Genomic DNA, 11278 nt, shown 5'->3' with positions numbered 1-11278 from the left:
AAACCAGAACCATTTGGCTCTGCTCTCTGTGTAGCGGTGACATTGGTTACTGCAGTAAATGCAAGTGGTTTTGGTTCTGTGCTCTCTGTAGTGCAGGCGCCAAACAGCTGAACGATAGGGTCACCATACTGTTACTGAATAAAAACCACTAAGCAAAATACAAATACTATCCCCCATTCTGCCATCACACAGTAGCAATGCCTCAGACAGGTAGCAGAATGCACAAAGGTGGAAGACCATATTTTAAAGGTGGACATATGCAAAAACCATAATAAATTGGTGTGGTAGAACATTGCGCCTCTCCCCACCTCGCTGCGCCAGCCCTGCCAGTCCACCAGGTGAGCAGGATGTACATTGGCAAAAAGAACACATTTTTGAGTAAACCACTTTGTGCAAAATCTGTTCGTTTTTGCTGGTGTACGCCAGGGTTCACACTTCAGTTCAGGGAGCTCTAAAGATTCTGGAAGATTTTTAAGGCCAATATATATATATATATATATATATATATATACAGTGGTGCCTTGGATTATGAGCGCAATTTGTTCCGGGACCGTGCTTGTAATCCAAATCCAAAGCAAATTATCCCATAAATCATAGAAATGCAGACAATTGGTTCCACATCCCAAAAATAATTATTTATTATTCTGAATAACATGTAAAATAGATTAAACAAACATTAAGAAACAGCAAAATATGTAATTTTATAAGTTACTGTACAGTAATGGAGAAGATGGGAAACACAAGGGCTGACAGAGACTGCAGGGTGCATGAAGGAAGGAGCAGGGCAGATGTGGGTACATACATGCAGCACTCTCTGTCCAGGGAGAGAGGTGTTACAGCTATGGAGAGATTACCTCCACAGTCCTGTCCCCTGATGTGAGCCCCAGCCTGAAGTTGATCTTCTATGATTTGGAAGGTGAGGGAGACTTCCTGGGTTAAGAGTATAGTGCTGTAGACCACGCTATGCAGACCATGCCTCTCCTCCACTTGGGCTCCCATCCAGTACCGGGAGCTCTTAAACCAAGTCACAATTTTGAAAAACTGTGAGCTCTTAAACCAAAACGCTCTTAAACCAAGTTACTCAATCCCTAGACGACCCTGGGCTTACCCATACGTCCTGGGCTGCCTAGGGGACTTCAGAGCGGTGCTACGCGGCTGCCCCACTCTGGACCGCCGTGGTCTCTGGTGCTGTAGCCTTGCGCGGCTATTAGCAGGCACAGTCCAATCGCCATGCCTGCTAAGTTTTCAGATGCAGCTGTCAAAGTTAACAGCTGCATCTAATTCCCTTTTGCAGCCTTTTCCCTGGTGTCTAGTGGAGGGATTGCCCTTGCGGAGGATCGATCCCCGTGTCCTTACCCGGCCTGGGTCTGTGCCATAATGGCGCTGATTCCGGCTCGGCCCTCGACTGTTTTCGGCTGCAGCAGCCGAAAGCAATCGAGTGCCGATCTCATTGATCTATGCAGTATAACTATACTGCATAGATCTCAATAAGAGATCAGTGTGCATATACTAGAAGTCCCCCATCGGGGCTTCTAGTATAAGTGTAAAAAAAAAAAAGTGTTGTTATTAGTGAAAACCCCCTCCCCTAATAAAAGTTTGAGTCACCCCCCTTTTCCCATGTTATAAATAAAAATAAATAAATAAATAAACATGTTTGGTATCGCCGCGTGCATAATCGCCCAAAATATTAATTTATCACATTCCTGATCTCGTAAACGGTGTAAGCGCAAAAAAATCAAATCCAGTAAAATTGTAATAAAAAGCAATCAAAAAGTCACGTATGCGCAATGAAGGTACCGATAGAAAGTACATATCATGGTGCAAAAAAAGACACCTCACACAGCCCCATAGACCAAAGGATAAAAGCGCTACGAGCATGGGAATAGAGCAATTTTAAGGACAATATATTTGTTAACAATGGTTTGAATTTTTTACAAGCCATCACGAGGAACATATATAACAAGATAGTTTTACCCCAGAGCGAACGGCATAAAAACAAAAAACCCCCAAATAAAAAAAAAATAGATTTTTTTCCCATTTTCACCACACATTTAATTTTTTTCTGCTTTTGCAGTGTACTTTATGAAAAAATTCAGCCTGTCATTGCAAAGTACAATTAGTGGCGCAAAAACGGAAACGCAAAAATTGAAATTGGCCCGGTCCTCTAAGGGTTAAACTACTGTATACAGTGGTACCTTGGTTTAAGAGTAACTTGGTTTAAGAGCGTTTTGGTTTATGAGCTCACATTTTTTCAAAATTGTGACTTGGTTTAAGAGCATTGCTTTGGTTTAAGAGCTCCCTGTACTGGGTGGGGGCGCGAGTGGGGGAGGGGCAAAGCCTGCATAGCGGGGTCTACAGCCCTGTACTCTGACCCAGGAAGTCTCCCTCCACCTACCAGGAAGTCTCCCTCCACCTACCAGGAAGCCTCCCTCACCTTCCAAATCATAGCAGATCCACTTCAGGCTGGGGCTTGCATCAGGGGACAGGACTGTGGGGGTAATCACTCCATAGCTGTAACCCCTCTCTCACCGGACAGAGAATGCTGCTATACTGTGCCCACATCTGCCCTGCTCATTCCTTCATGCTCCCTGCAGTCTGTCAGTCCTGATTGGTCCATGCTGAACACACACCCCTTCCCCATTGCTCACACAGACCTCTGACAGCAGCCCTGCTTCTCTATTCTAGCCTGTTGTACTATGCTACTGCATCATAGGGATCTGCAGTTTCATCCTGTATTTACAAACTGCTGCTGTTTTTCAGGGTTATGCAGTTACTATACATTATACTCCACATGCTGATTGCTATACTGTACAGTAACTTATAATATCACATATTCAGCTGTTTTTCATTGTTTGTTTATTTGTTTACATGTTATTCAGAATATTAAATCATTACTTTTGGGTTGTGGAACCAATTGTCTGCATTTCAATGATTTCCTATGGGAAAATTTGCTTTGGTTTAAGAGTGGATTTGGATTAGGGACATAAGGTGGTGGAAATGTATCATTCTTCAACAGATTGTCCAGCTCCTTTCTGTAGTGAATGGACTCTCCGACAGAGAGCCTTGATGGAAATGTAAACTTAGCATTACACATGTGTGTACATACACCAAGCATATAGCATACAGTATACATATATCACACATACACCATGTATACAGTATACATTTATCACACATGCACCATGTATCCAGCATACATTATCACACATACACCCAGGGCCGTCTTAACAAAACTATGGGCCCCTGGGCACAGCTGCGGACTGGGCCCCCCCAACACAAGATCAAGTCCCCGCATCCCCCTCACAGTGTTGCTGTGCAGCCCCATGTGGAGAAAAAGAAATAGAATACCCCCCTGCATCCCCCATATAGAATAGCCCCCCTGTGTACCCTCATATAGAATACCCCCCTACACCCCCCCATATAGAATAGCCCCCATGCATCCCCCATATAGAATAGCCCCCCCTGTGCATCTCCCCATATAGAATAGCCCCCCTGTGCATTCCCCCATATAGAATAGCCCCCCCCTGTGCATCTCCCCATATAGAATAGCCCCCCTGTGCATTCCCCCATATAGAATAGCCCCCCTGTGCATCCCCCCCCCATATAGAATAGCCCCCCTGTGCATCCCCCCATATAGAATAGCCCCCCCTGTGCATCCCCCCATATAGAATAGCCCCCCCATACATTCCCCCATATAGAATAGCCCCCCTGTGCATCCTCCCCTTATAGAATAGCCCCCCCTGTGCATCTCCCCATATAGAATAGCCCCCCTGTGCATCCCCCCATATAGAATAGACCCCTGTGCATCCCCCCAATATAGAATAGCCCCCCTTTGCATCCCCCCATATAGAATAGCCCCCCTGTGCATCTCCCCATATAGAATAGCCCCCTGTGCATCCTCCCCTTATAGAATAGCCCCCCCCTGTGCATCCCCCCATATAGAATACCCCCCTTATAGAATAGCCCCCATGCACCCCCGTTTGTAGAATAGCCCCCTGTATATCTCCTCTTATAGAATAGTCCCCCCTGTGCATCCTCCCCTTATAGAACAGCCCCCTGTGCATCCTCCCCTTATAAAACAGCCCCTTCTGTGCATCCTCCCCTTATAGAATAGCCCCCCTGTGCATCCCCCCTTATAGAATAGCCCCCCTGTGCATCCCCCCCCTTATAGAACAGCCCCCCCTGTGCATCCCCCCTTATAGAATAGCCCCCCCGTGTGGCCACATGTGAAGGGGTTTTAAAAGAAAATAAAAAAAAATACAACTCACCTCTCCTCGGGCCGGATCTTCAGTTGGCAGGAACTTCTCCCTGCTGCTGCAGCGCGACTGCTCCTCTCTCCACTCAGGTCCTCAGCGGCGCGTCAGGGAAGTGACGTCACCGCTGGGGACCTGATGTAGGTGCCTGCAGACGTGCCTGCGCGCGGCACGTCTGCGGCTCCTGAGGGATCACTGAGGCCCGGAAGAGACTGAGGGAATAGCGCGGCGGGCGGCCGCGCTATTCTCTCAGTCTCAACTACTGCACCACTCGGTGGTGAGGAAGACCGGACTGGGCGGCACATGCCCCCCGGCCCAGCCCGCCCCTGGTCTTTCCCTTTCTGCAGGGTAGGCGACTGCCACTGGGGCCCCCCATGAGTCATAGGGCCCCCCGGCAGCCGCCTACCCTGCCCAATGGGAAAGACGGCCCTGCATACACCATGTATATTACATACAGCATACATCAGGCCCGGATTGGCAAATGCCCGCTGGGCCGTCCAGATTGCCGATCAGTGGGCTGCCTGTCCCTCTTTACATTTGCAGCGGCCCTCTGCAGTGGTTGAAAAAACAGCACAGCAAGGCACTGCGCTATTCATTCAGCCTCTGCCAGAGTTGGGCTGGGCTGCCATATGGTCCGGTTCCCCTCACCACCACCCACAATCCCCCCCTACCCAAGAACACCTAAGGGCTCCAGCCGCCTCTCTGCTACTTTAAAGCCGATCTGCTATTGAAAGGCTGCTCTGCCGCTTTAAAATATTCCTTAGCAAAGCAGACGTGCTGCGCGTAGGCATGTCTGCTGCACCCTACTTCTGCCGGCTGACGTCACCTGCCGGACGCGCTGCAGAGTCTAGCTGCTGGGGATCGAAGCCAGGCAGAAGAGGACGCAGCTGGGGACCGGAGTCGGGAGGATGAAGATGCAACTGGGGACCAGAGGCAGAAGAACGTAGATGCAGCTAGAGACCTGAGAAAGAGGTAAGCATACCTTTTTTTTTTCACATGGGGGCTGCCTATGTTATATAGGGATGGTACAAAGGGGGGCCTATTTTGTGTGTGCCACAGGGGGGCTATATTATACTGCAGCACGGGACTACAGCAGAGGGGCCAATATTATGTAGGGAGTGCAGCACAGGGGCCCTTCACTATGTGGGTCTGTTACACTGGAGGCACATACTATACAGGGGCACATACTATACAAGGGACCTATACTATATAAAGACTCCTACCGTGTTTCCCCGAAAGTAGGACCCCCCCGAAAGTAAGGCAGGGTGAGGGTTTCGGGGGGGTCCGCCAATGTAGGGCACCCCCCGATTGTAGAGCAGGGTAGCTGGGAGGGGGGAATGTAAGGCCGCATATGGGTGGGGTCCCTGGGGAAAGTACAGGAACTGCTACGGTACCTCGCTCCATCCAGGAGCCGCCCGTATTCCGCCTTCAGTAAATGGCCTGCGGCGCATCCTGCTGCTCGAGCTGCGATTGGCCAGTCAGCTCGAGCTGCGATTGGCCAGTCAGCCGGCTCGCAGCTGATTGGCCGAACGTCACCTCGTCAGCCCGGTACCGCAGAGGAATCGCGTTGAGACAGAAGAAAGGTAAGGTGTGTATGAGTGTCTGTGGAATGAGAAGGAACAGGGGAAATGGAGGGGAATGAATAAGAAGAAGGATAGGAAAGGAATAAGGAGGAGTGGGAGGAAGCATGAGAAATCCAAAGGATCAAAGAGGAATAAGGGGGAAATGAATGGGGATGTATACAGGAGAGGAATATGGAGGAGCGAGAGGAAGCATGAGAAGTACAGGGGGAATGAGGAGGAATGACAGAAAAAAGGAAGGGGAATGACTAGGAGGAAAAACAGTAGAGGAATTTCCCAATGTAAGGCCTCCCCCGAAAGTAAGGCAGGGTGGGACTTTTGGGAGTAAAATTAATGTAAGACAGGGTCTTACTTTCGGGGAAACACGGTATATACTGTATGGGGTACAGTGGGGCCCTATGCTTTATGCAGGCACAGAGTGAGGTCTAATACTATGTAGGGATAGTATTTGATAGCTTTGACTGTTATTTTGAACTATACAGTGTTACTTGCAGAGGAAATTGTCTTACCTATGTTAGCATTATATATGTGTTTGTTTTTTGTGTATCCTAAAATTTGCGCTGGGGCCCTATTTATGCGTCTGATCACTGCTGTAGCCGCATGGATAGATAGATAGATAGATAGATAGACAGATAGATAGATATGAGAGAGAGAGAGAGAGAGAGAGAGATTGGAGATAGATAGTTATGCCACAGGTGGATAGATAGATGAGATAGGCAGGTAGATAGAAAGATATATCCAGAATGATATCTAGCAGCTCTTTGATATCTTGGATTGCTCATACATGTACAATTCTAACATGACAACACAACTCTACAAAAAACAGCACCTGCCCTTAGGTTGTGTTTGGTATTACAACTTGGCTCCATTCACTTCAATTGAATTGAGCTGCAATACTGCACACAAATTAACCCCTTAGCGACCCATGACGTACCTGGTACGTCATGGTGCCGCGGGGGGTGTTCAGAGCGGGGTCCCGCCGGGACCCTGCTCTGAACGGCACCGATCCCGGCTGCAATCTGCAGCCGGGCAGTGCCTCTATTAGCCGGCGCGGGTCCCGTTGCCGCGCCGGCTAATTAAGCACTTCAATGCAGCTGTCAAACCTGACAGCTGCATTGAAGTGCTTTGTATTGCACATCCCTGGTATCTAGTGGGACGGATCTCCGTTCTTCTGGCCGGCCCGGGCCTCAGCGTCGGAATGACGCTGATCCCGACTCGGCAATAGATTGCTATGGCCTGCAGCAGGCCATAGCAATCTATCACCGATATGATGGATCATTGCTGTGTATATACACAGCAATGACCTCTATGAGAGATCAGTGCTGTCTATATACAAGTCCCCCAGGGGGGATTCTAGTTTATGTAAAAATAAAAGTAAAAAAGTGTTTTTTATTAATAAAATATCCCCTCCCCTAATAAAAGTCCAAATCACCCCCCTTTCCCATTTTATAAATATAAATTAATAAATAAACAAATAAACATGTTTGCTATCGCTGCGCACGTAATCGCCTGAACTATTAATCACATTCCTGATCTCGCACGGTAAATGGCGTAAGCGCCAAAAAATTCCAAAGTGCAAAATTGCGCAATTTAGGTCGCATCAAATCCAGAAAAAATGTAATAAAAAGTGACCAAAAAGTCGTATGTGCGCAATCAAGTTACCGATAGAAAGAACACATCATGGCGCAAAAAATGACACCTCACACAGCCCCATTGACCAAAGGATAAAAGCGCTATAAGCCTGGGAATAGAGTGATTTTAAGGAACGTATATTTGTTAACAATGGTTTGAATTTTTTACAAGCCATCAGATAATATAAAAGTTATACATGTTATATATTGTTATAATCGTAACGACTTGAGGGACATGCATAACAAGTCAGTTTTACCATAGGGCGAACGGCGTAAATGCAGAACTCCCCGAAATCAAAACAAATTCTTTTTTTTTTCAATTTGACAGCGCAAATGATTTTTTTCCGGTTTCGCAGCATATTTTATGGAAAAATAATGCCTGTCATTACAAAGTACAATTGGTTTCGCAAAAAATAAGCGCTCATATATGTCTCTAGGTGAAAAAATGCAAGCGCTATGGACTTTTAAACATAAAATGGAAAAAGCAAAAGTGCAAAAACGAAAATTGGCTTTGACCTTAAGGGGTTAAAGAGGATGTACCACCAGGTACATCCTCTTTAACCTAAACCCACTGATCGAACGGCGCCGGCATGGGGAAGCCGGTGCTGCGGTCCGTTTTTTGTTTTGCACGGCTCCGTTTTATGCACCGGAACCGGCCAGTGCTCAAGCACTGGAGGTGGGCCGGGCCACCCCCAGGGGGAGGAAATTCCCTCCCCTGTATGACGCGGCTCCCTTAGAATGAATGGAGCCGCGTCATGCAGGGGAGGGAATCCCCTTCCACTCGGGGCGGCCCGGCCCGCCTCCAGTGCTTGAGCACCGGCCGGTTCCGGTGCATAGACCGGCGCCGTGCACGGGAACGGGGCCTCGGTCCGAAAAACGGACCGCGGCACTGGCTTCCCCATGCCGGCGCCGTTCGATCAGTGGGTTTAGGTTAAAGAGGATGTACCAGGTGGTAAATCCTCTTTAAGGAGAGTGGTGCTATTTCTGGAAACCATGTTTTTCTTCATTTAAAGGGAATCTATAAGGTCAGTACCAGGTATGGAGTTATAGGTCCTGGCAAACAGGTGCAACATATGTGGCAGGTGGGGAGATATAAGTGACAGGACCTTTAGTGCAGTGTAAACTTTTAAATGTATCCTTTTAATTACCAGCTGAAGTGTTATGATGACAGCTGCAGTGCTGCACTGTATGTCAATCAGTCACAACAGGAGGTGCTGCTGTGTCTCGACTCTGCCTCTGTGACACTTCAGCTGCTAATAAAAAAAAAAGGATTTTAAAAGTCTACAGCTCTGTACCTGGTATGGACCTCACAGATTCCCTTTAAGGGCACATTCATACCAAATTCATTGCAGATTTGATGCTGCTGAAATACATAGATAAAACATAAAATCCGCAGCAGATTATGTTGTATCTTTATTTTTATGTGTTAATGGTGTGGATCACATATTTAAGGGCGTAAGGGAGGAACTTGGCCAATTAAGGCAGAATTTGCTACAGCATGTAATACACTGCAATCCATGATACAGTATATCGGGGAGGATATGTGATGTGGGCTGCTGGGGTTTGAGCGCCAGGGCTGATTTCAAGTCCCAGTTTGGCCCTGGCATACATTATTATGCATACACCAGGTATATTACATACAGCATACATTATCACACATACACCATGTATAAAGCATACATTATCACACATACACCATGTATATTACATACAGCATTCATTATCACACATACACCATGTATACAGCATACATTATCACACATACACCATGTATATTACATACAGCATTCATTATCACACATACACCATGTGTACAGCATACATTATCACACATACACCATGTATATAGCATACAGCATACATCATACATACACCATGTATACAGTATACATATATTACACATACACCATGTATATAACATACAGTATACAAATATCACACATACACCATGTATATAACACACAGCATACATAATCACACATACACCATGTATATAAGATACAGTATACATATAACACACACACCATGTATGCAGCATACATAATCACACATAAAAGAGCAAATAATATGTGAAAGCTAAGCTGTGATTTGTTATTATCTGGAAACAAGGACACTGTGTGATAAATCTACCAAGACCCCACCAGGTCTTTTTGTCTGGGCAGCGTATACTCCTTCAGCCAGGAGAGCTGGGACAAGGAGCTCTGGTGCCCTAGGCAAAGAAGGCAAGTCCCCCCCCCCCAAAAAAAAAAAAAAAAATTACATACATACATGCACCCTCACTCACACACACACACACACATACATACATACATGCATCCTCACACACACATACATGCACCCTCACTCACACACATACATACATACATACAGGGCCGCCGATAGGGCAGTACAACTGGTACTGCCGTATGGGGCCCGGACCCTAATAGACACGGGGGGGGGGGGGGCCCGGCGGGCCCGCCGGCCGCCGCCCCCCGACCGCTACGCTAGGGGGGCCCGCACGGCCCCCCTTGCCACCTGTTTTTGAGCATCCCGAGAAGCTGCGGCCACGCAGCTTCTCGGGATGCACTGATCGCTTTAATGTTCCGCCCGCACAGCGGGCGGAACATTAAAGCGATCAGAATACAGGAGAAGGACCTGTCAGCGTCCTCCTCCTGTATTCTCTCCCATAGGCTGCCGGCACTTCATACCAGCAGCCTATGGGAGGCCGGGCCGTGATCATGTGCCCCTCCGGCAGGCGTGATGATGTGACGTCATCACGTCTGCCGGAAGTCCCGTCCCTGCGGCTCGCAAGATGGAGCCCGAAGAGGAGGAGGAAGAGCTGCTGCCTGCACAGCGCGGATTAGGTGAGTAGGATGTTTTTTTTTTTTAGAGGCACCTCTGGGGGCGTTATTAGTGTATGGGGGCACCTCTGGGGGCATTATTAGTGTATGGGGGCACCTCTGGGGGCAATATTAGTATAATGGGGCACCTCTGGGGGCATTATTAGCTCATGGGGGCACCTCTGGGGGCATTATTAGTGTATGGGGGCACCTCTGGGGGCATTATTAGTATATGGGGGCACCTCTGGGGGCAATATTAGTGTATGGGGGCACCTCTGGGGGCATTATTAGTTCATGGGGGGCACCTCTGGGGGCAATATTAGTATATGGGGGCACCTCTGGGGGCATTATTAGCTCATGGGGGCACCTCTGGGGACATTATTAGTATATGGGGACACCTCGGGGCATTATTAGCTCATGGGGGCACCTTTGGGGGCATTATTAGTGTATGGGGGCACCTCTGGGGGCATTATTAGTGTATGGGGGCACCTCTGGGGGCATTATTAGTATATGGGGGCACCTCTGGGGGCATTATTAGCTCATGGGGGCACCTCTGGGGGCATTATTAGTGTATGGGGCACCTCTGGGGGCATTATTAGTGTATGGGGGCACCTCTGGGGGCATTATTAGTATATGGGGGCACCTCTGGGGGCGTTATTAGTATATGGGGGCACCTCTGGGGGCATTATTAGTGTATGGGGGCACCTCTGGGGGCATTATTAGTATATGGGGGCACCTCTGGGGGCAATATTAGTATATGGGGGCACCTCTGGGGGCATTATTAGCTCATGGGGGCACCTCTGGGGGCATTATTAGTATATGGGGGCACCTCGGGGCATTATTAGCTCATGGGGGCACCTTTGGGGGCATTATTAGTGTATGGGGGCACCTCTGGGGGCATTATTAGTGTATGGGGGCACCTCTGGGGGCATTATTAGTATATGGGGGCACCTCTGGGGGCATTATTAGCTCATGGGGGCACCTCTGGGGGCATT

This window comes from Dendropsophus ebraccatus, chromosome 10, assembly GCF_027789765.1.
Source record: "Dendropsophus ebraccatus isolate aDenEbr1 chromosome 10, aDenEbr1.pat, whole genome shotgun sequence".
NCBI classification, from domain to species: Eukaryota; Metazoa; Chordata; class Amphibia; order Anura; family Hylidae; genus Dendropsophus; species Dendropsophus ebraccatus.
This window is presented reverse-complemented; position numbering follows the sequence as displayed.